The sequence below is a fragment of the Eubalaena glacialis genome, chromosome 5, assembly GCF_028564815.1.
Source record: "Eubalaena glacialis isolate mEubGla1 chromosome 5, mEubGla1.1.hap2.+ XY, whole genome shotgun sequence".
NCBI classification, from domain to species: Eukaryota; Metazoa; Chordata; class Mammalia; order Artiodactyla; family Balaenidae; genus Eubalaena; species Eubalaena glacialis.
In genome coordinates, this window is record NC_083720.1 from 110019517 (window position 1) to 110045739 (window position 26223).

At 36.1% G+C, this 26223-nt stretch overlaps 1 pseudogene; it reads left to right on the top strand.

Annotated features, from left to right (window-relative positions):
- Positions 1 to 2730: 2730 nt before the first annotated feature.
- Positions 2731 to 26223, top strand: part of LOC133091831 (uncharacterized) — a 105500-nt pseudogene continuing 82007 nt past the window's right edge.

The window sequence follows — 26223 nt, forward strand, 5'->3', positions numbered from 1 at the left end:
AGTATGCTCCTAAATATTTCAGCATCTACTAAATTTATTATATCTTTCTCTCATTTAACTAAAATGCTATTTAGAATTACTTCTTTGATATTGGAAAATTCTTGCAATTTTGAGATAACCATTATTAGTTGTAGTGGGATATTTTATATAGTAAAACTAAATTCTATATGTTACATCATTTTAAAAATAGATTTTTCACACCTATGTTCATAAGTGAGATAGACTGTTTGGCATTAAATGAATTTGAGTAAAAAGACTACATTTGTTTTATGAAATAAGTTAAGTAAGAATTTTTTCTAAGCTTTTAAGTATGAATTACAAGGAAATCATAAATTTGAAAGCTTGAAAGATTTCTCTAAAAGGCTTGTTAAACTTAACTGACTTCCTTCCCCAGCTGTGGTTGAGAGTAGCTCTTGGATGGTTTTTTCAATTTGTTACTAAAATAGTTCTCTGTAAGCTTTTCCAGTTTAATTCTGTAGATATCATATTAAAGTATACTAGAAACTTACCATTCTCATTTTGATTTTCAAATTTATTATATTTATGTGCATATTCTTTAAATTTTAAACCATAAACTTTTAAAATAACCCTGGTTATTTTTGTCTATTAAATAATAAAAGAATGTAAATTAATTTTTTTCTTTTCTAGTAGAAATGTTTTAGCTATATATATTGTATTTATATTAAGTATTTTCATCTTGTAAAAAATATTCTTAATTTTTTCTTCAATTCAGTTATTTTATTAGAAAATATTTCTAAACACAAGTGTTTTACTTCTAATTTATAAATTAATATTTTGTAGTCAATGCTTTGAAAGCAGGAATTAATACATCTATATATTATATTTAGTTAAGTTTTTTTTGTGTGTCTGGCTAAGTAAATGATCATATCATGAATATTGTACACTATAAAATAAGATGCATTTCTTGTTTCAAGTTGACATTTACTATGCCAAATTATTTCATTAATTAACTTTAATAATGATAGTCATTTTTTTTTCAATTATGGGCAAACCTTTAGCTAAAATTTTATCTCTGTATATTTTCCTTGTATTTTAATTAATATGGTTTCCATTCTGTTTACCATATATTATTTTCATGTATTTTTCTTCATTATTTACCATGCCTTCTACAATTATACAGTGATTCTATCTTTTATAACATTTTTGATAGTTATATTGCCATGTTTTCTTTTCTCTTATTCAAGACTAATTTAGCCTTACCATCAACTCTTTTTGTCTCTTCATCAGAATATTGTTGCAATTTTTTTAGTCTCTCTGATAGCCTTAGCCTTTTTATGTTAGAACTTAGAAATTTATAGTTGTGATCATCATGTTTGGTCTAATGTGTGACATTCAGCAATTAAGGGAGCTCTAAGTGTACAAAAGAAGAGTGTTTGTAATCTATGAAGCCAGAAGCTAGTCTGTGGAAGAGCCTCTCAAACATGAGACATAGGAATTGTGAGTGGAAGGATAGATTCTCATTGGCATCTAGTAAAAAATGAAAGTTTTATTCTAACAGGATTACATAATATAACAGAAACATAATGTATAATATATTGTATATATATTACAATATGAATATGAAGCATACTGTTCTTCTATAAATATATAGAGTGTACATTTAATAAAATATAAAATAATAAAGTTGTATTTATAGAAACACCATACATTTTCTTCTTCCTCAATGGGAATTGTTTAAAAATTGTATATAATATATCAGACTTCCTGTATTGGGAAACAAAACCTGTAACTGTTCTATAAATATGGGATATGTCAATGTGACAGGCTCATATTTTATGCATCCTATCACTAATAAAACAACCAATATCCATCAACCATGCTGGAGGAAAGATTGAATATCTATCTCTCTGTTCTCTCTATGGAAAATGATAGTAAAAAACATTGCTATACCAGAAGAATTCTTTATCTATCAAAGAAACTGAATTCATAAACACCTCCAATGAAGAAATCTTCAGGCATAGATGCCTTCAATGGCAAATTTTACCTAACATTTAAAGAATAAATAATATCAATCATACACAATGTCATCTAGAAAATACAAGAGAATCAACTCATTTTATGAGCTCAGCCTTACCCTGATTCTAAAAACAAAGATATTACAAGAAAAGGAAAACTAAAGACCAATATCTTTCATGATCATATACGCAAACATCTTTGGCAAAATTTTAGCATGGCAAAATTTTAACAAATCAAATTCAACAATATAAAATATGGGGGGGGGGAAATCAAGGTGGAGTAGTAGGAGGATGTGGAGTTCGTGTCTCCACACAACTAGGGCACCTACTAGGCGCTGGTGGGGGACCTCAGACACCTAAGGGAATGGGAGGAATCCCCACGTGACCAGGTAGGATGTGGGAGGGAAGGAGGGGGGAAAGAAAAGTGGAAGCAGAATGGACCAGCGTCCTTGAGGAGGGGCTGGAGGAGGGGAGAGGTTCCCATGCTCAGAGGGGTCCACTCATGGCAAGGAGATCAGCAGGGATGGAGAGGTACCTTCAGGGGATCAGAGGATCAGAGGAGAACATGGCCAGCATCTCCCCCAGTAGCTCAGGCCTTGGTGAGCCTGCTGGCATCCCAGACCTGAACCCCCACACTCCAGGGCCCACTCTGGATGTGCAGGTGCCAAGCCTGAGCCCCACTTCTGCCAAGGACTCTTCTGGCATGTGGGTCCTGACAGCCTGAGTACTTCCCCAGAAAGGGCCTCCTCTGGCCATGCAGGTCCAGGTGAGACGAGAGCTGCCCCCCTCCAAGGTCTCCTCAGGCAGTGCCAGCTCTTGTAGACGTGCCTCTGGAGGCCTGCACCTCAGCTGGCCTGCGTAAGCATATGTACTCCAGGCCAGCTCCAAGAACAGACACTGGTGAGAGGAACACAAGCAGAAGTGGAGCTGACACAGCAAGTCCAGAGACCTAACTAGAGGTCTTGGAAGCCTACTGGGGTGGTACGGATAGGCTGTTGCTCACTGTTGGGGCAAGGACACTGATAGAGGAGACATCAGGGAATATTTTATTTTTTTATCTTATTTTTTATCTTTTATTTTTATTCTTATTTTTAATTTTCTTTATTTCCTTTTTTTCTTTCTTTTATTTTGCTGTTGTGGTTCTGCTTTGTTTTGTTGTTTCATTTTTATTGTTATTTTTTCTAATATATTTTTAATTTTTCTAATTTTATTTTCTTTTTTGTTCTTTGTTGTGCTGCTCTTTTCTGTTGGTTGCTTTTTTTTTGCTGTGGCACATGGCTTGGGGGATCTTGGTTCTCAGGCCAGGTGTTGGGCACGAGCTCCTGTGGTTGGAGGACTGAGTCCGAGCTGCAGGATAAGCAAAAACTTCAGACCCTGGGGAACATTAATCAGTGTGCAGTCTCCCTGAGGTCCTCATCTCGGCAACAAGACCTGGCTCCACCCAACTGCCTGCAAACTCCAGTGCTGGAAGCTTTAGACCAAACTACCAGCAAGATAGGAACAAAGCCCCACCATTCAAAAAAAAAATGAGATGACAAAAAAATATGTTACACAAAGGAGCAAGGTACCTACAAAACCAAATAAATGAAGAGGAAGTAGGCAATCTACCTGAAAAAGAATTCAGAGTAATGACAGTAAAGATGATCCAAAATCTCAGAAATAGACTGGAGGCACAGATTGAGAAAATACAAGAAACGATTAACAAGGAATTAGAAGAACTAAAGAACAAACAAACAGTGATGAACAACACAATAACTTAAATGAAAAATACACTAGAAAAAATCAATAGCAGAATAATTGAGGCAGAAGAAAGGATAAGTGAGCTGGAAGATAGAATGGTGGAAATAACTGCCAAGAAGCAGAATGAAGAAAAAAGAATGAAAAGAAATTAGGACAGTCTCAGAGACACCTGGGACAACATTAAAAGCATGAACATTCAAATTATATGGGTCCCAGAAGAGGAAGAGAAAGAGAAAGGGTCTGAGAAAATATTTGAAGAGATTATAGTCGAAAACTTCCCTAACATGGGAAAGGAAAGAGCCAGCCAAGTTCAGAAAGTGCAGAGAGTCCCATACAGGACAAACCCAAGGAGAAACATATAAATCAAACTAATAAAAATTAAATTCAAAGAATAAATATTAAAAGCAGCAAGGGAAAAACAACAAATAATATACAAGGGAATCCATATAAGGTTATCAGCCAATTTTTCAGCAGAAACTCTGCAGGCCAGAAGGGAGTGGCAGGATGGATTTAAAGTAATGAAAGGGAAAAACCTACAACCAAGATTAGTCTACCCAGCAGGGATCTCATTAAGATTCATCAGACAAATCAAAAGCTTTACAGACAAGCAAAAGCTAAGAGAATTCAGCACCACCAAACCAGCTTTACAAAAAATGCTAAAGGAACATCTTTAGGTGGGAAACACAAGAGAAGAAAAAAAGCTACAAAAACAAATGCAAAACAATAAACAAAATGGTATTAGGAACATACATATTAATAGTTACCTTAAAGGTAAATGGATTAAATGTTCCAACCAAAAGACACAGATTGGCTGAATGGATACAAAAAGAAGACTATATATATGCTGTCTACAAAAGACCCACTTCAGACCTAGAGACACTTACAGACTGAAAGCGAGGGGATGGAAAAAGATATTCTATGCAAATGGAAATCAAAAGAAAGCTGGAATAGCAATACTCATCAGATAAATTAGACTTTAATATAAAGACTGTTACAAGAGACAAGGAAGGACACCACATAAAGATAAAGGGACCAATCAAAGAAGAAGAGATAACAATTATGAATATTTATGCACCCAACATAGGAACACCTCAATATGTAAGGCAAATGCTAACACCCATAAAAGGGGAAATTGACAGTAACACAATAATAGTGGGGGACTTTAATACCCCACTTACACCAATGACAGATCATCCAGATAGAAAATAAATAAGGAAACACAAACCTTAAATGATGCAATACACCAGCTAGACTTAATTGATATTTATAGGACATTCCATCTGTAAACAGCAGAATACACTTCTCAAGTGCACATGGAACATTCTCCAGGATAGATCACATATTGGGTCAGATACCAAGCCTTGGTAAATTTAAGAAAATTGAAATCATATCAAGCAGCTTTACAGAAAACAACACTATGAGATTAGAAAGCAACTACAAGAAAAAAATGTAAAAAACACAAACAAATGGAGGCTAAGCAACATGCTACTAAATAATCACTGAAGAAATCAAAGAGGAAATCAAAAAATACCTAGAAACAAATGACAATGGAAACATGATGACCCAAAACGCATGGGATGTAGCAAAAGTTGTTTTAAGAGGGAAGTTTATAGCAATACAAACCTACCTCAAGAAACAAGAAAAAACTCAAATAAACAACGTAACCTTACACCTAAAGGAACTGGAGAAAGAAGAAGGAGAAGAAAAACAACAACAACAACAACAAAAAGCCCCAAAGTTAGTAGAAGGAAAGACATCATAAAAAACAGAGCAGAAATAAATTAAATAGAAACAAAGAAAACAGTAGCAAAAATCAATGAAACTAAAAGCTGTTTCTTTGAGAAGATAAACAAAACTGATAAACCTTTAGCCAGACTCATCAAGAAAAAAAGAGAGAGGATTCAAATCAATAAAATTACAAATGAAAAAGGAGAAGTTACAATGAACACCACAGAAATACAAAAGATCATAAAAGACTACTACAAGCAACTATATGCCAACAAAATGGACAACCAAGAAGAAAAGGACAAATTCTTAGAAAGGTACAACCTTCCAAGACTGAACCACGAAGAAATAGAAAATATAAACCAACCAATCACAAGTAATGAAATTGAATCTGCAATTAAAAATCTTCCAGCAAACAGAAGTCCAGCTCCAGATGGCTTCACAGAGGAATTCTATCAAACATTTAGAGAAGAGCTAACACCCATCCTTCTCAAACTCTTCCAAAAAATTGCAGAGGAAAGAACACTCCTAAGCTCTTTCTATGAGGCCACCATCACCCTGATATCAAAATCAAAGACATCACAAAAAAAGAAAATTACAAACCAATATCACTGATGAACATAGATGCAAAAATCCTGAACAAAATACTAGCAAAGAGAATCCAAACAACACATGAAAAGGATCATACACCATGATCAGGTGGCATTTATCCCAGGGATGCAAGGATTTTTCAATATACACAAACCAATCAGTGTGATACACCATATTAACAAATTAAAGAATAAAAACCGTATGATAATCTCAATAGATGAAGAACAAGCTTTTGACAAAATTCAACACCAATTTATGATAAAAACTCTCCAGAAAGTGGGCATAGATGGAACCTACTTCAACATAATAAAGGCCATATATGCCAAACCCTCAATAAACATCATTCTCAATGGTGAGAAACTGAAAGCATTTCCTATAAGATCAGGAAAAAGACAAGGATGTCCACTCTTGCCACTATTATTCAGCATAGTTTTGGAAGTCCTAGCCATGGCAATCAGAGAAGAAAAAGAAATAAAAAGAATCCAAATTGGATAAGAAGAGGTAAAACTGTCACTCTTTGCAGATGACATGATACTATACATAGAGAATCCTAAAGATGCCACCAGAAAACTCCTAGAGCTGATCAATGAATTTGCTAAAATTGCAGGATACAAAATTAAGGCACAGAAATCTCTTGATTCCTATACACTAGCAATGAAAGATCAGAAAGAGAAATTAAGAAAACAATCCCATTTACCATTGCAACAAAAAGAATAAAATACCTAAGAATAAACCTACCTAAGGAGGTAAAAGACCTGTACTGAGAAAACTATAAGACACTGATGAACATATCAAAGATGACACAAACAGATGGAGAGATATACAATGTTCCTGGATTGGAGGAATCAATATTTTGAAAATGACTATAGTGCCCAAAGCAATCTACAAATTCAATGCAATATCTATCAAATTACCAATGGCATTCTTCACAGAATTAGAACAAACAAATTTTACAATTTGTATGGAAACACAAAAGATCCTGTTAGCCAAAGCAATCTTGAGAAAGAAAAACGGAGCTGGAGGAATCGGGATCCCTGATTTCAGACTATACTACAAAGCTACAGTAATCAAGAAAGTATGGTACTGGCACAAAAACAGAAATATAGATCAATGGAACAGGATAGAAAGCCCAGAGATAAACCCACACACCTATGGTCACCTAATCTATGACAAAGGAGGCAAGAATACCCAATGGAGAAGACAGTCTCCTCCCTAAATGGTGCTGGGAAAAGTGGACAGCTACATGTAAAAGAATGAAATTAGAACACTCCCTAACACCATACACAAAAATAAACTGAAAAATGGATTAAAAACCTAAATGTATGGCTGGATACTATAAAACTTTTAGAGGAAAACATAGGCAGAACACTCTTTGACATACACTGCAGTAAGATCTTTTTTTGATCCACCTCCTAGAGTAATGAAAATAAAAACAAAAATAAGTGAATGGGATCTAATTAAACGTAAAAGCTTTTGCACATCAAAGGAAAGCATAAACAAAACAGAAAGACAACCCTCAGATTGGGAGAAAATATTTGCAAATGAAGCAACCAACAAGGGATTAATCTCTAAAATATACAAACAGCTCATGCAGCTCAATATCAAAAAAACAAACAACCCAATCAAAAAATTGGTGGAAGACCTAAATAGACATTTCTCCAAAGAAGACATACAGATAGCCAAGAGGCACATGAAAAGATGCTCAACATCACTAATTATTAGAGAAATGCAGATCAAAACTACAATTAGGTATCACCTCACACCAGTCAGAATGGCCATCATCAAAAAAATCTACAAACAATAAATGCTGGAGAGGGTGTGGAGAAAAGGGAACTCTCTTGCACTGTTAGTGGGAATGTAAATTGATACAGCCACTATGGAGAACAGTATGAAGGTTCCTTAAAGAACTAAAAATAGAATTACCATATGACCCAGCAATCCCACTACTGGACATATAACCTGAGAAAACCATAATTCAAAAAGACACATGCACCCCAATGTTCATTGCAGCACTATTTACAATAGCCAGGACAAGGAAGCTACCTAAATGTCCATCGATAGATGAATGGATAAAGAAGATGTGGTACATATATACAATGAAATATTACTCAGCCATAAAAAGGAATGAAATTGGGTCATTTGTAGACATGTGGATGGACCTAGAGTCTGTCATACAGAGTGAAGTAAGTTAGAAAGAGAAAAACAAATATTGTATATTAACACCTATATGTGGAATCTAGAAAAATGGTACAGATGCACCTATTTGAAGGGCAGTATGAAAGATGCAGATGTAGAGAACGGGCCTGTGGACCTGGTGGTGGTGAGGAGTAGGATGAACTGGGAGATTGGGATTGACATATATACTCTACCATGTGTCAAACATATAGTTAATTGGAACATGATCTATAGTGCAGGGAGCTCAGCTTGGTGCTCTGTGGTGACCTCGATGGGTGGGACGGGGTGGGGTTGGAGGGAGGTCCATGAGGGAGGACACACATATATACACACACAGGTGTATATATATAGCTGATTCACTTTGTTGTACAGCAGAAACTAACACAACATTGTAAAGCAACTATACCCCAATTTAAAAATATATAATAATACAGCATGACCAATGTGTTTATCTCAAGAGTGCAGTACTAGCTGAACACTGAAAAATCAATCAGTACAATTTATATCAACAAACTAAGGAAGAAAAATCATAGAACCATTTCCAAAAAATTCAGGAAAAGCATTTGATAAAATTTGACATCTATTCAAAAATCTCTTAGCAAACTAGTAACTCGTTTGGAAACTAGTAAGGAACTTCCTTGACTTGATAAAAGACCTTGTTATAGGAGGAGGAAGCTTGGATACACAGAGAGACCTTGGGGATGTGGGCACACAAAGAAAAGCCATGAGAGGACACAGAAAGAAGGCAGCCATCTGCAAGCCAAGGACAGAGCCCTCAGAAGAAATCAAACCTGCTGACATCCTGATCTTGGACTTCTACCCTTCAAACCTGTGAGAAATAAATTTCTGTTGTTTAAGCCATCTAGTCCATGGTACTTTGTTATGGGAGCCCTTGCAAACTAATACAGATATCCACAAATAAATGAATAACTAATATCATACTTAATGGTGAAAGACTGAATTCTTATCTACTAAGATTGGGAACAAAGCTAGGATGTCCTCTGTCACCACTACTATTCAAATTCATAGTGAAAGTACAAGGCAGTGCAATAATATAAGAAAAATATATAAGTAGTACATTGATTGGAAAGGGAGAAGTGACACTATCTCTATTTACACACCACATAATTATGTACATAATTCTAAGGAATCTATAAAAAAAGCTCTTCTAATATGTGAGTCTAAGAAGGTCACAGGATACATGGTCAGTAAACAAAAAATTATATTTCTATATATTAGCAATGATTAATTGAAATAGAAATAAATGTAGTACAATTTACAACATCAAAAAATAAAATACTTAGGTATAAATCTGTAAAAATACATACAGACTCTATATGTTGAAAACTACATAGACTGATGAAAAAAATCAAAGAAGACCTAAATAAGTAGAAAGATACCCCATGTTCATGGATTGAAGACTAATTATTGTTAACATGTCAATTTTCTTTGTGATCTATAGATTTAGTGCACTCCCAATCAAAATGTAAAACAACTTTTATTTGGAGATAGTGACAAAGTGATTCTGTAATTTATATGGAAAGGGACTGGAATAGCCAAAACAGCTTTAAATGTGAAGAAAATGCTGGGAGAACTCACCCAATTTCAAAACTTACTATAAAGTTACCAAAATCTGTGTGATACTTGTGAAAGGATAGACACATAGAGCACATAGACCAGAACAGAGAGTCCAGAAATAGACACACAATGAAATGGTCAAATGTTTTTTAAAAAAGTTGCAAAGGCAATTCAATGGAGAAAACATAGTTCTTTCAAAAAATGGTGTTGAAATAATTAAAAATCCATAGGGCAAAAAAACAAACAAACAAAAAACAAACATAAAAGTACCTTGACTCATACCTTATAGTTTATACAAAAAATAACCACAAATGGATCATAGACTTAAGTGTGAAACTTAAAACTATGAAATTTCTAGGAGAAAACATGGGAGAAAATATTTGTGACCTTGGATTATGTAAAGAGTTTTTAGAATTAACTCTTTGGTGACTTTGTGATGGAAAAGCACAATAAAAATTTGATAACTTGGACTTCATCAAAATTAAAAACTTCTTGCAAAGATCACTTTTAAGAAAATGAAAAGACAAACCACAGACAGGGCAAAAATATTTCAAATCACACATTGATAAAGATGTATTATGTATATATGAAAACTCTTAAGTAATAAAAAGAAAACAAACGTGGAATTACAAATGGGAAAAAGATTAGATCAGACACTTTATCAAAGAACACACACAGATGACAAATAGGCACATGAAAAGATGAGTCATTAAAAAAATGCAGATTAAGATTACAAAATATCACTACATACATATTAGGATAGCAAAAAACAGATGAACAACAACAACAAAAACCCAACAATAAATAATAAGTGCTGGAGAAAATATACAGAAGTGTAACTCCCATATATTGCTAGTGGGAATGCAAAATAAGAGACAGACACTTTAGAAAATAGTTCAGAAGTTCCTTATAAAGGTAAATATACACCTACTATATTGTCTAAAACTTCATTCCACAGTATTATACTCAAAAGAAATTATAACATGTTTTCACAAAAAATTTTACAAGTGTTTATTCCCAATTTTCCCAACTGGAAATAACACAAGGACTCTCCAGGGGGGAAATTCATAAACATTTAAGGTAGTTCCACACAATGGTATGCTACTGAGCAATAAGAAGGAAGAAATTGCTGCTAAATGCAGCGACATAGATGAACTTTAAGTGCATTATGGTAAATGAAAGAAGCCAGGCTCAAAAGAGCCTGTATGACTCCACTTTTTGGGTAAGGTAAAATTATAGGAAGAGAAAATGGGTCAGTGATTTTGGGGAGCTGGTCATGGAGGGTGTTTTTGGGGGGTGATGGAACTATTCCATATCTTGATTGTTGTATGTCAAATTCATAGAACATACATCAAAAAGAGAACATTTAACTGTATGTAAATTAAAAAGTGAATAAGGCAAAACAAAAAATTATTGTTCTATGAAGCACTGATCAAGAATATCAGATAAAAATAGGAAAAAGTATTGTAGAGGTGTGTTAGGTAGTTAATAGAATTTTATGGTTTTATTTGTTTTTGTTTTTTTTAAATAAATTTATTTATTTATTTATTTATTTTTGACTGTGTTGGGTCTTCGTTTCTGTGCGAGGGCTTTCTCTAGTTGCGGCAAGTGGGGGCCACTCTTCATCGCGGTGCGCGGGCCTCTCACTATCGCGGCCTCTCTTGTTGCGGAACACAGGCTCCAGACGCGCAGGCTCAGTAGTTGTGGCTCACGGGCCCAGTTGCTCTGCGGCATGTGGGATCCTCCCAGACCAGGGCTCGAACCCGTGTCCCCTGCATTGGCAGGCAGATTCTCAACCACTGCACCACCAGGGAAGCCCCTATTTGTATTTTTGATGTTTTGTTATTAATTTAAAATTTTTATGTTATAATTTCCTTTTTTTCCCCGCAAAAGGAAGCTTGGATCAACCTCTCAGCATTCAATACATGCTTGTTTCAAGAAATAGGTAATGATCTGCAAATTTAACACAATACTAACTTGTGATACTTAAAAAAATATTCTTCAAACATTTTGAATTCTATGCATATATCTCAATTTAATTTTTAAATTGAGGAAAGTCTTGCCACTAACAGGGGTTCCATAAATAGAAATAGAGAAAGTAAGAAATCATGTACTTTATTTTGCCTTTCTTTTTTTTGTTGTTATTGTTTGTCCTAACCCTTTTCACATATATGAATCTAGCTTAACATTCTGCAGCTATGTTCTTTTATGACTTTGTTTTAACACAACATGTTTGATAATTATACTTATTAACAATGTTACTTCTCCTCTTGATGTCTATCTTCTCATCTCTGGAGAGGTTCAATATCAATTCAGTGATTATTATACATCTCTACAATACTGGTGTCCTCACGTGTGTTCTTTCTTAAATTCAATCATCGGTTCTCTTGAATGCACAGTCAAGATTTTTGTAGAAAAGCTACTTGATTAGTAAATTCTGCAAGGCTTTGTTAAACCTGAAAATATCTTTCTGTTTTGCAAACAGATGAATGTTAACTTGTCTGTATTCAGTCAATACGGATAATATTGTACCCCAGAAGTTTCTGGAACTGTCTCTCATTGTTTTCTGTTATTTATTTCTGAAGATTCCTTCACTTCTACTTCAAAAGTGTGATATGATTTTACTGTTTGAAACACAAAATTTTACATTTAAATTCCATATTTCTTATAACGTGCTTGATTTCAGCACTCTTATTACTGAATGATCTTATTATTCTTTCAGGTGTTGATTTTATCTCATTTTGTCCCATTCATTTTTATTTCCTTGGGAATTTCTATTATTGACAATGTGAATATGGTACAGTTGGGTCTTTTTTTTTTCTTTAATCAATCCAGTCACTCTGTGTCTTTTGATTGGAGAATTTGATCCATTTACATTTAGAGTAATAATTTATTAGTGAGGACTTATTAATGTATCTTATTAATTGTTTTTTGGCTGTTTTATAGTTCTCTTGCTCCTTTCTTCCTCTCTTGCTGCCTTCCTTTGTGAATTGATTATTTTCTGTAGTGGTATGCTTTGAATTCCCTTTTCTTTATTTTTGTGAATTTACTGTAAGTTATTGCTTTGTGGTTACCACGAGGCTTACATAAAATAGCTTATAGATATAATAGTCTTTTTTATGTTGATAACAATTTAACTTCGATTACATACAAAACTCTACCTTTCTCTTACCCTCCTTTTATGTTTTTTTATGTCACAATTTAGATCTTTTTATATTGTGTTTCCATTAAAAATTGTTGTTATAAACTATTTTTAATATTTTTGTCCTTTAACCTTTGTATAGGATTAAGTGGTTTAACACACCACCATATTAGAGAATTATGAATCTGAAGGACAAGTTTTTTGGGTAAAGTATTCTTGATTGGCATTTCTCTCTTTCCACATTTTGAAAATATCATCCCACTCTCCTGACCCCTTCTGAGAATTCAGCTGAAAGCCTTATGGGGGTTTCCTTGCATGAGAGAAGTTTTTTTTCTCTTGGTGCTTTTAAAACTTTCTCTTTGTCTTTGATTTTAGATAGTTTTATTATAATTTATTATAATATGTCTTAGAGAAGATCATTTTGGATTGAAATTTGGGGGTGACCTATTAGCTCCATGACCCTGGATATCCAAGTCTATCCCCAGGTTTGGGAAGTTCTCAGTCATTATTTCTTTAAATAAGCTTCCTGCCCTTCCTCCCTCTCTTTTTCTTCTGAGCCTCCAATGATGTAAAAATTGTTTCTCCGAATGGAGTCCTGTAAGTTATGTAGGCTTTCTTCATTCCTTTCCATGCTTTCATTCTTTTTTTTCTTTTTGCTCCTCTGATAGGATGATTTTAATTGATCTGTTTTTGAGCCCACTGATTCTTTCTTCTGTTTGGTCAAGTCTGCTATTGAAGCTCTCTATTGAATTTTTTAGTTCAGGCTTTGCATTCTTTGTCTCCAAAATTTCTGTTTGCTTCTTCTTTATGCCTTTATCTCTTTGTTAAACTCATTTTGTTCTCAAATTTTTCTCCTTATATTTTTACAGTTTTTATCTGTGTTCTCTTGAAGGTCTCTGAACATTTTAGAACAAATATTTTGAATTCTTTTTCAGGCAATTCCTAAATCTCCACTTCTTTGGGGCCAAGAACTGGGGTTAACTGTATTTATTTGGTGGAGTCATGTTTCCCTGATTGTGATCCTTGTAGCTTTTGCATAGGTGTCTGCACATTTGAAGAAGCAGTCACCTCTTCCAGACTTCATGGACTACCTTTGACAAGGGAAGACTATTGCCTGTGAGTGGAGGCATGCTAGAACATGCTGTAACTCTGGGTCTAGTGGTGCAGGTGTCAGGTGCAAGAGTGTGTGGTGGCACCAGGTCCAAGGGGTTGTGATGTCTCTTTGGCTCAGGCCACTGGGTCCACAGTATCAACAGCTGTCTGGTACTTAGAGAGCACTGTGGTTGGGTCTGCAGTGACTGCAAGGGTGTCCTCAGCAGAGCCTTAAGGTACAGTGGGTAGGGACCAGGGCAGGCAGCAGTAGTGGCCAGAACCAGTGGTATGCAAACATTCAGCTGTAGGGATGAGCTGCATTTACCTGTGTAGTGGCAGTGGCCAATTGCAGACACACATGTAATGATGGGGGCCAGGGCAGGTAGCAAAGGCCAGAGCCCTCTGTGGATACACTAGCAGCTGCAGGAGCCATGGTTGTCAGTATGCATTACCCTGGTCACTGAGTCTTGCCATAGGAGCAAGGCAGTGGAGGCTGTTGACAGAGATAAGGCTGGGGGTGGCAGTTGCACAGCTGAAGGTGTTAGCTACAGTGGTGCAGCCCAGTGACAGAAGACGGGGCCTTATCCAGGCCCACAAAAGCTATTGGTGTGCTCTCCTGTGGCTGCACAGTCTCCCCTGAGAGGTATGTACTTCAGTGGAGAGTGGGGTCAAGTGTCAGGTCGGTGACATGTAAGTGCACAGCTGGAGAGGCTAGCCCTGAGTATGTGCATGGTGGTGAGGGTGAGCCACAGTGGTCTAGGGTGGTGTCTTGCACTTGTGTGGCTCCAGAGGCCTGGACTGGCTGCTGGGCTCCATTGGGGCTGGGGAGCAGGGAGTGGGGAGGTACTCAGATGGTGAATGTTAATACCTGTGGGGCAAAAGCTGGTGAAATCTGCAGGGGCCCATGGTAGCTACACTGGCCATTGGTTTCTTCAGTGGTGAAAGCTGCTGGGTTTGTCTGCAGAGCAGGTCACTGAGAACTGTGATCACTCTTGCTGAGTGGTTGCTACTTGTAGCCCCTGTTTTTCTTCCTTGTTTCCAGCTGTCTCTATACATCTCAACTTTGCCAGTCTGGGTTGGGTGAAAGCAAAGTGGGACCTTTGTGTGGTGCTCTGAATGGCTGGGGAAGGTGGTTGCTCACCCGACTCTTCTTTTCCCAATGAGGAAAATTTTCTCTAGCTGGGAAGTTCCCTCTTGGCTCTGAGCAGTGCTGGCTTGGGGGATGGGATGAAGCTGTCTGCCTTTCCTTCTTGTTCAGTTATTCTCAGGTTTTTGAGCCTGAAATTTCTTAAGTGGTCTCCAGAGCTCTCCCAGTGCTGTTTTTGTGGTGGAAAACTCTCTAATTGTTGGTCTTTTGAGGGAGATGCAGGCTGGGGCATCCTACATTGCCATTTTGGTGATGTTGAGCTACCTCCTCCTTCATCGTATACTTTATATATCATGACTTTTTTCATCTAGAAATTCTTATTATTTTTATATTGTTGAAAAATATTTTCATAGATCCATGATTAGTTTTGTTCAGTGATATATATTTGTATATAATTTGTTAATTTTTCTGAATGATAAATATTTTCTTATTTAAATTATTTCACATGGATTTAGTTGAAGAAAAGTTTTGCCACTGCTGCTCATTCAAACATCATTACTAAAGCTGGAAAATCTGCATGTGTACTAAATGTTGTTAATTTTTCTTATAAAGTTATAATTATTAGTATTAATTATAATTTGGAGCCATAAAATCGTGGAAATTTCAAGGCTTGTTGATTTGTTAGCACTTACTAAGTGGCCATAGCCTGGAATGCTTTGTGAAGAGGTGCTTTGCTTGTTTTTTGTCTGTTTTTTCCCTTGCTCTCAATTTGCATGCTGTTAGAATCATCCCCTTCCTCCTTCCCTAAACAATGTTGTGAGTTTCACATGTTATAAACCAAGAACAAGTTAGCCAAATTTATTATAATAATACCTAAAATGTGAGTATATCAATTCTGAATAAGAACTTGAAGGCCTGTAATTAAAGTGATGTATATAACTTTTAGCAAATGGATGTTGCCATACTTAGTGCAATCCTTAGTGCATACTTAGTGCTTTTGTTCAGGGACTTTATTTTCTTATTTACTTATTCTCTGCTACACTTTAGATGACTGGGATTTCCAGATAAATATAATGTTACAATAATATTTTTCAAATGTGTTCTCTCTGGCTTATAAAGTGACTTCTCTGCTGATTTCACTACACAAAAAGATAAATCTTCTTTGACCGAGAAGCTGAATCTTCCTTTTTACCTCTTGAAAGTCAAAGGGATAATAATGTTTCATTTAATGCTAATTCATCCTGACAGTCTTACTCAAATTTTGGGGATGAACATTTCTCAGGGGGCAAGGTTCTGTGCCCCATGAAACATGCTGGGACTCCTGGAAGTTCACATGATGTATCAAAATCACTCAGCTAAGTGTTTACAAGGACTGTTTTCTATCTTCTAGATGAAAATCATATGTCCTACACTTAAAGTTGAAGAAATCTTGTGTAGGGCCTAAGAGAAGCTGATAGTAAACCACCAGCTGGTTTTAATGGAAAAAAAGAGTGAAGAAACTCAAGGTCACTTAGAAAAGATTCCAGGGTCAACACAAAGAATATCACAGATGGTTTCTCCTAAGGGAGTGCCTTCCCATGGAGTCATTTCCCCCTGGGCTATGTTTAGCATATGAAAAAAGGTCCAGTTGAGTAAGATGCCTGTTGTTCTAGTAACTGCTAGTTAATGAGGTCATAAAGAATCAATGATATGTTTTTTTCTAACACAAAATGAAAAGAAAAATATTAATGAATATGTTAATAAAGGAGAAATGACAACTGGTTATGGATATTATGTATCCCATTGGTTTAACTGATTGTACCTAGTGTCATTAAAATAAAAAATTTGAAGGATGAAAGGTACATATACAAAAAAAGTGTGACAAGATTACTAGTCAGGTTGGGGATGGTAGGAAAACAGTAAGACACAAAGGAAAGTGAAAACATGGATTATGTAGGCCAGTCAAGAGATCCACTTATTGGAACTGGGGAAATTAAAAACTTTTGAACTGTTTGTATCAAATCTATTATTAGCAAGTCAATTTAGCATTTGAATCAGATCTCTACAACTTATGAGTTTTGTTATGTTAAGGGTGTTGGGAAGTTAAATGGAGTCATTTTGGGGTATCAATCAATTTTTTAAAAATCTGTACACAGAAAATTCCACCATAAGTGCCTTAAACATTAAGGAAATTTTTATATAACAAGAATATTGGAGACAGGGTCAATTCAAGGTTGATTAATTCAGTAGCTTACCAGAGTCATCAAACTCTCTGGTTCTTTCCATCTTTCTGCTTTGCCATTCTCATCCTTTTGGCTTACTTTCATAAACACTCACCATAATCCCAAGAGGCTACTGCAGACCTAAGAGTTGTATGAAGATGAAAAATGTCCACAAAATGGAGTGGTTCCTACTCAGGTATTGTCAATGAGGACAATCTTTCACAGAATTCCCACAACAAATCCCCTCTGATCTTATTGGCTGGGACTGTGTCAAATGCTGATTCCTGGCAAGGTATGATGGAGTTGCCTCAATGACCTGTGACCAGTCATGATATTGCCCCTGGGCCTGGAGAAGAGCCCAGCACCATATGCATATGGTGGGTCAATATTAAAACAGGTCCTGTTTCTGTGGAAGAAAGAGGCTACCAGATAGGCAACAAAGAGTTGTCATTTAGAAAACATATGTTTAATGAATGTTTTGGTGTATTATTTAAGAATATTAAAATCTGCTGTAGGGAATAAGAGAAAATAATAATTAAGGAAGATAAATGAAACTCAGTATTAATAATTAGTAAGGAAGTAGTTTTTGAGGCATTCTAGACCTAGCTTAACCAAAGGAATTAGTAAAGATAGCGCTCATGTACTGGACATAAATTTAAAAAAAATGAAAGAACCCAATAAAGTCTCCAAATATTTATGACTTATAGGTTATAACACCTTGGACACCCATTGGTGACACCCATTCTGGTCCCTTGTATCTTTTCCTGAAACAAACAGATCAAAGCTATGGCTGTTTCCTAGTTATTGGTGAGTTATAGCTGTGGCAAGTGTGTTTCTGATAGAAGAAGAGTGAGTTTATTCCAGACATCTTTTATCTGCTAAATTCTCTTGTTCAATAGCAACTCGAATATATATAATCACACTGGCTGATGGAAGGGGATTGAAGGGAGAAGAGGAAGAGGGAGAGAGAGAGAAGACTATACATCACCTAACAAATGACTCAGGTAGTATGGTTCTTTTACCCCATGTGCACTCTGCCTGTGTGTGTATGTGAGTGTGTGTGTGTGTGTGTGTTTATTAAGGTATAACTGACATATAACATTATATTAGTTTTGGGTGTACAACATAATGATTTGATGTTTGTATACATTGTGAAGTGACCACCACAATAAGTCTAGTTAACATCTGGTCCTAAGTGTTTTAACCTACCCCATCTCTTTCTCCTTGCTTCTCACTGTAGGTTTTAAATTGACTCATTGAGCTGTGATTTGAGCATCTTAATTTGGTCAGTGAATCTTTCTGAACAGTTTGCCTACTAGTAGTAGTAGTAGCAGTAGCAGCAGTGGTAGTAAACTCAAACGCTACTATAGCATCATGGAAATTTTCTATTGAGACAATAGATTTATACAGAGAATGGGAGAGGTGGAAGAGACAGTAGAGATTATGCCAATAATTCATACCTCAACTCTGTTATTTCATATGTAGCAGTGGAAGGATTTAAAAATTTACGCCCACCAATTTTAAAGCATAAGTAATATGATAGCAATTTTAACTAAAACTTCATTTTTTTCACTGATATTAGTTCATTGTGAGTACAGAAAGGACGGAGACAAATTTAATAAAGCAAAAGTGATAGTGCTCTGGAGTTTAAAAACTTTTTACTTACATTGCATGAAATAATTCTGTTCTTTTTTTGAACATTTTTTTTATTGAAGTATAGATGATTTACAGTGTTGTGTTCTGTACAGCAAAATGACTCTGTTATACATATATGTATATTCTTTTCCATTATGGTTTGTCACAATTCCCTGTGCTATATAGTAGGACTTTGTTGTTTATCCACCCTATATATAATTGTTTGCCTCTGCTAATCCCAAACTCCCATTCCTTCCCTCCCTAACCCCTCATGCCTCTTGGCAACCACAAGTCTGTTCTCTTTATCAGTGAGGCTGTTTTTGTTTCATAGATATGTTCATTTGTATTCTATTTTAGATTCCACAAATAAGTGATATCATACAGTATTTGTCTTTATCTGTCTAAATTACTTCATTTAGTATGATAATCTCTAGGTCCATCCATGTTGCTGTAAATTACATTATTTCATTCTTTTTGATGGCTGAGTAATATTCCACACACATATATATGGAATATTACTCAGCCATCAAAAAGAATATATATATATATATACCACATCTCTTTTTTTTTTAAACATCTTTATTGGAGTATAATTGCTTTACAATGGTGTGTTAGTTTCTGCTTTATAACAAAGTGAATCAGCTATACATATACATATATTGCCATATCTCCTCCCTCTTGTCACTCCCTCCCACGCTCCCTATCCCACTGCTCTAGGTGGTCACAAAACACCGAGCTGATCTCCCTGTGCTATGTGGCTGCTTCCCACTAGCTATTTTACATTTGGCAGTGTATATATGTCCATGCTACTCTCTCACTTCATCCCTCCTTACACTTGCCCCTCCCCGTGTCCTCAAGTCCATTCTGTACGTCTGCGTCATTATTCATGTCCTGCCTCTAGGTTCTTCAAAACAATTTTTTGTTTTTAGATTCCATACATATGTGTTAGGATATGGTATTTGTTTTTCTCTTTCTGGCTTACTTCACTCTGTATGACAGACAGGTCCATACACTCACTACAAATAACTCATGTTCGTTTCCTTTTAGGGCTGATTAATATTCCATTGTATATATGTATCACATCTTCTTTATCCATTCATCTGTCGATGGACACTTAGGTTGCTTCCATGTCCTGGATATTGTAAATAGAGCTGCAATAAACATTGTGGTACATGACTCTTTTTGAATTATGTTTTTTTCAGGGTATATGACCAGTAGTGGGATTGCTGGCTTGTATGGTAGTCCTATTTTTGGTTTTTTAAGGAACCTCCATACTGTTCTCCATAGTGGCTGTATCAATTTACATTCCCACTAACAGTGCAAGAGGGTTCCCTTTCTTCCAAACCCTCTCCAGCATTTATTGTTTGTAGATTTTTTCATGATGGCCATTCTGACTGATGTGACGTGATACCTCATTGTAGTATTGATTTGCATTTCTCTAATGATTAGTGATGTTGAGCATCCTTCCTGTGTTTGTTGGCCATCTGTATAACTTCTTTGGAGAAATGTCTATTTAAGTCTTCTGCCCATTTTTGAATTGGGCTATTTTTTTTTTTTTTTTTGATATTGAGCTGCATGAGCTGTTTGTAAATTTTGGAGATTAATCCTTTGTTAGTTTCTTCATTTGCAAATATTTTCTCCCATTCTGAGGGTTGTCTTTTTGTCTTCTTTATGGTTCTTTGCTGTGCAAAAGCTTTTAAGTTTCATTAGGTCCCATTTGTTTATTTTTGTTTTTATTTCCATTTCTCTAGGAGGTGGGTCAAAAAGGGTCTTGCTGTGATTTATGTCATAGACTGTTCTGCATATGTTTTCCTCTAAGAAAAGGAAGTGTCTGGTAGTGTCTGGTAGTGTTTATAGTGTCTGGTCTTACATTTAGGTCTTTAATCCATTTTGAGTTTGTTTTTGTGTATTTTGTTAGGGAGTCTTCTAATTTCATTCTTTTACATGTAGCTATCCAGTTTTCCCAGCACCACTTATTGAAGAGGCTGTCTTTTCTCCATTGTATATTCTTCCTCCTTTATCAAAAATAAGTTGACCATATGTGCATGGGTTTACTTCTGGGCTTTCTATCCTGTTCCATTGATCTATGTTTCTGTTTTTGTGCCAATACCATACTGTCTTGTACACTGTAGCTTTGTAGTATAGTCTGAAGTCAGGGAGCCTGATTCCTCCAGCTCCGTTTTTCTTTCTCAAGATTGCTTTGGCTATTTGGGGTCTTTTGTGTTTCCATACAAATTGTGAAATTTTTTGTTCTAATTCTGTGAAAAATGTGATTGGTAGTTTGATAGGGATTGCATTGAATCTGTAGATTGCTTTGGGTAGTATAGTCATTTTCACAATGTTGATTCTTCCAATCCAAGAACATGGTATATCTCTCCATCTGTTTGTACCATTTTAATTTCTTTCATCAGAGTCTTACAGTTTTCTGCATACAGGTCTTTTGTCTCCTTAGGTAGGTTTATTCCTAGGTATTTTATTCTTTTTGTTGCAGTGGTAAATGGGAGTGTTTCCTTAATTTCTCGTTCAGATTTTTCACCATTAGTTTATAAGAATGTAAGAGATTTCTGTGCATTAATTTTGTATCCTGCAACTTTACCAAATTCATTGATTAGCTCTAGTAGTTTTCTGGTAGTATCTTTAGGATTCTCTATGTATAGTGTCATATCATCTGCAGTGACAGTTTTACATCTTCTTTTCCAATTTGGATCGTTTTAGTTCTTTTTCTTCTCTGATTGATGTGGCTAGGACTTCCAAACTGTGTTGAATAAAAGTGGTGACAGTGGACAACCTTGTCTTGTTCCTGATCTTAGAGGAAATGGTTTCAGTTTTTCATCATTGGGAATGATGTTAGCTGTGAGTTTGTCATATATGGCCTTTATTATGTTGGGGTAAGTTCCCTCTATGCCTACTTTTTGTAGGGTTTTTATCAAAAAAGCGTGTTGAACTTTGTCGAAAGCTTTTTCTGCATCTCTTCAGATGATCATATGGTATTTCTCCTTCAGTTTGTTAATATGGTGTAACACACTGATTGATTTGCGGATATTGAAGAATCTTTGCATTCCTGGGATAAATCCCAGTTGATCATGGTGTATGATCCTTTAATGCACTGTTGGATTCTATTTGCTAGTATTTTGTTGAGGATTTTTGCATCTATGTTCATCAGTGATATTTTTTCTTTAGTTTTCTTTCTTTGTGACATTTTTGTCTGGTTTTGGTATCAGGGTGATGGTGGCCTCATAGAATGAGTTTCGGAGTGTTCCTCCCTCTGCTATATTTTGGAAGAGTTTGAGAAGGATAGGTGTTAACTCTTCCCTAAATGTTTGATAGAATTTGCCTGTGAAACCTTCTGGTCCTGGGCTTCTGTTTGTTGGAAGATTTTTAATCACAGTCTCAATTTCTGTGCTTGTGATTGGTCTGTTTATGTTTTTTCTTTCTTCCTGGTTCAGTCTCGGACGGTTGTGTTTTTCTAATTATTTGTCCATTTCTTCCAGGTTGTCTATTTTATTGGCATATAGTTTCTTGTAGTAATCTCTCATGATCCTTTGTATTTCTGCAGTGTCAGTTGTTACTTCTCCTTTTTCATTTCTAATTCTACTGATTTGAGTCTTCTCCCTTTTTTTCTTGATGACTCTGGCTAATGGCTTATCAATTTTGTTTATCTTCTCAAAGAACCAGCTTTTAGTTTTATTGATCTTTTCTATTGTTTCCTTCATTTCTTTTTCATTTATTTCTGATCTGATCATTATGATTTATTTCCTTCTGCTAACTTTAGGGTTTTTTTGTTCTTCTTTCTCTAATTGTTTTAGGTGTGAGGTTAGGTTGTTTTTTAGAGATGTTTCTTCTTTCTTGAGGTAGGATTGTATTTCTATAAACTTCCCTCTTAAAACTGCTTTTGCTGCATCCCATAGGTTTTGTGTCATCGTGTTTTCATTGTCATTTGTTCCTAGGTATTTTTAAATTTCCTCTTTGATTTCTTCAGTGATCTCTTGGTTATTTAGTAGTATATTGTTTAGCCTTCATGTGTTTGTATTTTTCACAGATTTTTTTCCCTATAACTGATGTAGACATAGCTTTGTGGCCAGAAAAGATACTTGATATGATTTCAATTTTCTTAAATTTACCAAGGCTTGATTTGTGACCCAAGATATGCTCTATCCTGGAGAATGTTCTATGAGCACTTGAGAAGAAAGTGTATCCAGTTGTTTTCGAATGAAATGTCCAATAAATATCAATTAAGTCCATCTTGTTTAATGTTTCATTTAAAGCTTGTTTATTTATTTTCATTTTGGATGATCTGTCCATTGGTGATAGTGGGCTGTTAAAGTTCCCTACTATGATTGTGTCACTGTCAATTTCCCCTTTTATGGTTGTTAGCATTTGCCTTATGTATTGAGGTTTTCCTATGTTGGGTGCATAAATATTTACAATTGTTATATCTTCTTCTTGGATTGATCCCTTGATCATTATGTAGTGTCCTTCTTTGTCTCTTGTAATAATCTTTATTTTAAAGTCTGTTATTTCTCATATGAGAATTGCTACTCCAGATTTCTTTTGATTTCCATTTGCATGGAATATCGTTTTCCATCCACTTTCAGTTTGCATGTGTCCCTAGGTCTGAAGTGGGTCTCTTGTAGACAGTATATATACGGGTCTTGTTTTTGTATCCATTCAGCCAGTCTATGTCTTTTGGTTGGAGCACGTAATCCATTTACATTTAAGGTAGTTATCAATATTTATGTTCCTCTTACCATGGTGGTGCTGAATTCTCTTAACTTTTGCTTGTCTGTAAAGGTTTTAATTTCTCCATTGAATCTGAATGAAATCCTTGCTGGGTAGAGTAATCTTGGTTGTAGGTTTTTCTCCTTTATCACTTTAAATATGTCCTGCCACTCCCTTCTGGCTTGCAGAGTTTCTGCTGAAAGATCAGCTGTTAACCTTAAGGGGATTCCCTTGTATGTTATTTGTTGTTTTTCCCTTACTGCTTTTTTTTTTTTTTAATAAATTTTATTTATTTATTTATTTGGCTGTGTTGGGTCTTCATTGCTGTGCGCAGGCTTTCTCTAGCTGCGGCGAGTGGGGGCTACTCTTCGTTGCAGTGAGTGGGCTTCTCACCGTGGTGGCTGCTTTTGTTGTGGAGCACAGGCTCTAGGCGCGCGGGTTTCAGTAGTTGTGGCACGTGGGCTTAGTAACAGTGGCTCGCGGGCTCTAGAGCACAGGCTCAGTAGTTGTGGCGCATGGGCTTAATTGCTCCGTGGCATGTGGGATCTTCCCGGACCAGGGCACGAACCTGTGTCCCCTGCGTTGGCAGGCGGATTCTTAACCACTGCACCACCAGGGAAGCCCCCTCCCTTACTGCTTTTAATATTTTTTCCTTGTATTTAATTTTTGATAGTTTGATTAATATGTGTCTTGGCATGTTTCTCCTTGGATTTATCCTGTATGGGACTCTCTGTGCTTCCTGGACTAGATTAACTATTCCCTTTCCCATATTATGGAAGTTTTCAACTATAATCTCTTCAAATATTTTCTCAGTCACTTTCTTTTTCTCTTCTTGTTCTGGGATTACTATAATTCGAATGTTGGTGTGTTTAATGTTGTCCCTGAGGTCTCTGAGGCTCTCCTCAATTCTTTTCATTCTTTTTTCTTTATTCTCCTCTGTGGTAGTTATTTCCTCTATTTTATCTTCCAGGTCACTTATCCGTTCTTCTGCCTCAGTTATTCTGTTACTGATTCTTTCTAGAGAATTTTTAATTTCATTTATTGTGTTGTTCATCATTGTTTGTTTGCTCTTTAGGTCTTCTAGGTCCTTGTTAAAAGTTTCATGTATTTTCTCCATTCTATTTCCAAGATTCTGGATCATCTTTACTGTCATTATCCTGAATTCTTTTTCAGGTAGACTGCCTATTTCCTCTTCATTTGCTTGGTCTGGTGGGTTTTTACCTTGCTCCTTCATCTGCTGTGTGTTTCTCTGTCTTCTCATTTTGCTTAACTTACTGTGTTTGTGGTCTCTTTTTCACAGTCTGCAGGTTCGTAGTTCCCATTGTTTTTTGTGTCTGCCCCCAGTGGCTAAGGTTGGTTCAGTGGGTTGTGTAGGCTTCCTGGTGGAGGGGGCTGGTGCCTGTGTTCTGGTGAATGAGGTTGGATCCTGTCTTTCTGGTGGGCAGGACCACGTCCAGTGGTGTGTTTTGGGGTGTCTGTGATGTTATTGTGATTTTAGGCAGCCTCTCTGCTGATTTGTGGAGCTGTGTTCCTGTCTTGCTAGTTGTTTGGCATAGGGTGTTCAGCACTGTAGCTTGGTGGTAGTTGAATGGAGCCGGGTCTTAGTGTTGAGATGGAGATCTCTGGGAGAGCTTTCACCATTTGATATTATGTCAAGCTGGGAGGTTTCTGGTGGACCAGTGTTCTGAACTTGGCTCTCACACCTCAGAGGCACAGCCCTGACACACAGCCAGAGCACCAAGACACTGTCAGCCACATGGCTCAAAAGAAAAGGGATAAAAAAGAAAGAAAGAAAAAACATAAAATAGAATAAAGTTATTGAAATAAAAAAATTTATTAAAAGTAAAAAAATTAAAAAGTAATAAAAAAAAAGAAAGAATGAAGAGAGCAACCAAACCAAAAAACAAATCCACCAATGATAACAAGTGCTAAAAACTTTACTAAAGACAAACAAACAAAGAAAAACGGTCAGACAGAACCCTCAAAATTACACAGAGAAGCATACACATACACACTCACAAAAAGAGAAAAAAGAAATATATATATATATCTATATATTAAAAAAAAAAAGGAAGAGAGCAACCAAATCAAGAAACAAATCTACCAGTGATAATAAACTCTAAATACTAAACTAAGATAAACATAAGATCAGAAGCAAATAAGATGCAGAAAGCAAACCCCAAGTCTACAGTTGCTCCCAATGTCCACTGCCTCAGTTTTGGGATTATTCATCGTCTATTCACGCATTCCACAGATGCAGGGTACATCAAGTTTACTGTGGAGATTTAATCTGTTGCTCCTGATGCTGCATGGAGAAATTTCCCTTTCTCTTCTTTGTTTGCACAGCTCCTGGGTTTCAGCTTTGGATTGGCCCCACGTCTGCATGTAGGTCGCCTGAGGGTGTCTGCTCTTTGCTCAGACAGGACAGGGTTAAAGTAGCAGCTGATTAGGGGGCTCTGGCTCACTCAGGCCAGGGAAGGGAGGGGTATGGAATGTGGGGTGAGCCTGCAGCAGCAGAGGCCAGCGTGTCATTGCAACAGCCTGAGGTGCGCTGTGTGTTCT